The following is a 3,820-nucleotide window of genomic DNA, read 5'->3' as shown; positions in this document are numbered from 1 at the left end:
CCAGCTGCTCTTATGGCCCTTCTGAGGTGGAGGGAGACAGGAGGGGTCCAGGAGTTGGGGCTCCCTGGGGCTGCCTTGTAGACCTCACTGCTTCCATCTTCGGAGGTCAGGCCATGGTCGTCCTCCCCACCACCCCTGGGCCCTGCGCCGGAAGAGGCCCTGCTCAGGGGCCTGTGGCCAGGGCTGAGTCACCAAAGAGGGCCCTGGGCTGTGGCAGACCAGAGTCGTCCCAGCTGGAAGTGAGCAGCCGCTAGGGCCTGCCAGGAACCCCAGCTGCTGCAGACGCTGAGGAGGGGGAGTCCCCTGGCTGCTCACAACTTCCTCCTGCTGCGCTCAGCCTCAAAACACAACCACGATGCACCACCCCAAGGGCTGTGCTCAGCTTCTCCCTTTCCCCAGGGGCTGCTCGCAGGAAGCAGGGCACCAATCGCAGCTTGTTCCAGAACAGGCCCCTCAACCCTGAGCTGGGCCCCTGCCACTCCCAGCTGCAGCTCAGTTGCTCCTCGTGTATCAGGGTCTTCTCTAATTGGGGATTAGGGTCCAGGCTCGGGGTATGGCTTAGAGGCCACCCAGCTGGGAGAGTCCACCAGCGTGGAGCAGAGCAAGGGGGAGTCAGTGGGGGATGGGCCGTGTTGTGTGGAAGCCCAGCCCTGCACCTGCTCAGGTGAATTGGGGGAAGGCTTCCACCATTTCTCCTCCTGAGCAGATGAGCCCATTAAAGACCCTGGGAAGTCCCGCCTTTAAGAAACCATTTTCACTTTGTGTAATCTAGTGTTTCCCAATCTGAACTTGGCCGCTGAACCCCTTTCCATAGCTACGGTGGAGACATGCTGGAGGAAGCCAGCTTGCCCGACTCCCCAGCCTGTGTGCTCTGTGACGTTCATCAGCAAATGAGGGGCCCCTATGCAGGCCCACTGTGGAAGTGCAGGCTGACAGGTTCTCCTTGTTGGCCATACTGCCAAGGGGACAAGAGGCATTGGCAGTGCCCTATGGGACCTTCCCCCCGCCCCCATCAAGGCCTGGCCCTTGGGGCTTCCCAAAATCTTATCCTCCCAGCCCTGTGGCCTATTCCTCTTGCCCTCCCCGACAAGACTCCTACCTCAACACTTACCATGTCTCCCTAGAGTCTCTAGTTGGAAGGTCCTTCTAAATGAAAAGAAGCTATATTGCTTGCCACATCCACCTGGGGTGTTGGAATCACACCTAGGCACAATCTCATTAGTGGCCATTGAAGGGGGTCTAGGTTGGTGTGGGGAACACATGGGATTGGGAGGCAGGAGTCTAGGCACTGGGTCACTGGCTTGCTGTGTGACTTTGAGCAAGGTGCTTCCCTTTCTGGCTTTTAGGTTCCCTGTTTGACAAGGCGAGAGGGACCCAGTGAGCTATAAATCCCCTCTGAGGAGTCCTTGGACAAAAGGGTCCAGGCTGTCAGCTTTGGAGCGTGACCTAGGATGTTCCAGGGACGCTTGCTCCTAGCCCACCATGCCAGTGCTGCTTGAGCAGTCCCTGGGCCAGGTGAGGTCCTGTCCTCACAGCTCACGGGCTTAGGGACTTGTGAGCCAGGAGCTCAGTGTGGCACCCCGAGAGCTGGGACAGGAGGTACCACAGGAGCCCTGCATCTGTCTGAGAGTCTGGGGTGGAGTCTGACCAGACAAGGGGACCCTTGGCCTCTGCTACCTGGAGGAGTCATTCCCCAAATACTGTGTGTTGATGCAGAGGTCGGGACCACTGCACAGGAGTCCCAGAGCCTCTGAAGTTCTCAGGAGCTGAGATGGGGTGCACTGGGGAGCCATGTCCTCTGGTTCTTGAAGGGTGGCCTCCACCATCATGCCAAGAGCAGCAGGACTTCCCAGACTTCGAAGCCATGCTTCCATTTCTATTCATTTGGTCAGAGGCAGCAGTTAATTTTGGTTTTTAGCAACCACAGCACACTGTGCTCATCTGTTCCTGGCGGCCATGAGAAACAGAGAGGCTGCTGCTCGCCCGGGGAGCCCACCCCGCCTGGTCTCCTGACACCACTTCCCCCCAGTCTCTTCGGGCCTCTGGAGGAGGACATAGTCCCAGCAAGGCGGCTAAGAGGGGCCAGCCCTAGGCCGGGCACTGTGCTAGACCTGATCCCTGCAGCCTGCTCTTAGCTGCCCTGTGAAAATGGGAAGTGAGGCTCAGGGCAGTCACATTAGGAGTGGAGTCTGGACCAGAAGTCACGAGAAGAGGTGTCTGCCATGTGGGCACATTGCTCCCCACCTTCTGACCACCCCCCCAGCCTTCTGTCAGGCTGTTGTCCTCTGGGCCTGGAGTTAAGGGTACATGCTCCCCCAGGACTATCAGGATTATGATGGAGTCCTCGGGCCTCAGCCCCACCCCAAGGTTTCCTGAAAAGTCCTTTTGGTTTGGGGAGAGGGGGAAGGAGGTCTTCAGAGCCCCAGAAATCACACCATGCACCCAGCTGCCCGGGGCGGAAGCCTCCACTCTGAGGGCAGCAGCGTGCGATATGGCCACAAACAAGCAATTTGTCAAAGTGTCTAAAATGGGATGTTTTTGCTCCTGCGGCTCCACGGCTGACCCCTGCCCACATCCTGTTCAAGCTTCACCAGCACATGCTACCCAGACTGTCACAGGCTTTTGCAGGCAAATCTGTAGGGGCTGCTGGGCCCCTTGAAGCAGTCCCAGGGCTCAGGGAGAGCAAGTATAGCTTCAGAGTCTGTCAGATCTGCTTTCTGACTTGGCCCCTACCACTTACCCAGCTGGGGACCTTGGGCCAGGAGCCTCTGCTGCTCACCTGTAAGATGGGGACAATGATACTAGCTTCACTGGAGGAAGTGCTAAAGCACATGATGATAAGTCCCATTGTCCCAAGGCTGCTAAACATATTCAGGGGGTAACTGAGGCAGAAGTGGAGATAAAGGGTCTTTCCATTCCTGACTTTTGGCAGGATGGATGATAATAACTAGAGACAGTGCCAGACAATTTTCTAAGCATTTTACATACATTAATTCATTTAATCCCAACAACCTATGAGGTAGGTACTATTATTCTTTCCATTTCACTAAGAAGGACACTGAGGCTCAGAGAGGTAAACTGTCCCACCCAAGGTCACCCAGCTAGTAAAAGCCTGAGCCCGGCCAGCTGGCCCCATCCACACCCTTAAGCTCTGTTCTTGCTGTTTTTGGGGTTGCAGATAAGTGTCCACTGATGCGATGTCTTCACTTGCCCTTCACATCAGGTGTGGTTATTGAGCCCCTGGGGCTGGTACACTGCTGGGCCCCAGGGGATCCTGCAGGAGCCAGATGAGACCTAGCCTGGTGGAGAACCACCCACGTCAACAGGCCTCTTGATTGGGGAAGGGTCCCAGGAGGGGTTGACTGGCAACCTCTTATGTCCCCCTTTTGTGTCCACAGTTCAAAAAAGCCATGATGCCAACATTCACTGATTGAAACTTCTGAGTCCATAAGTCTCTGATTACAACATCCTTCAAAGGAACAGCCTATGATACAACCTTTGGAGCTTTCAGCCTTCTATGAGTCAACATCCAAGTGTGACAAGGGAGGGCCCTAAAATACACCTATTGTCCAGCCAAGAGGCACAGCGGTCCCACCTGGATCAGCCCTCTGGGTCTGGCTGGAGGGGAGCCTGGGGCCCAGGGGTGGGGAGCTCAGGAGCCTGATAATATACGGCTTCAGTTGTTTCCACTGCAGCTGCTGCCATAGGCCACGTGGACTGACCCCTCACCAGGTCAGAGCTGGGGCTCAGGCCTGGGCAAGCCTAGGATGGACAGAGATACAAGCCAGCGATACCAGTACCCCCTCAGGGACCTTCAGAG

Source organism: Lemur catta, chromosome 6, assembly GCF_020740605.2.
Source record: "Lemur catta isolate mLemCat1 chromosome 6, mLemCat1.pri, whole genome shotgun sequence".
Taxonomy (NCBI): Eukaryota; Metazoa; Chordata; class Mammalia; order Primates; family Lemuridae; genus Lemur; species Lemur catta.
The sequence above is the reverse complement of the archived record's forward strand: the minus strand, read 5'-3'. Positions refer to the sequence as shown.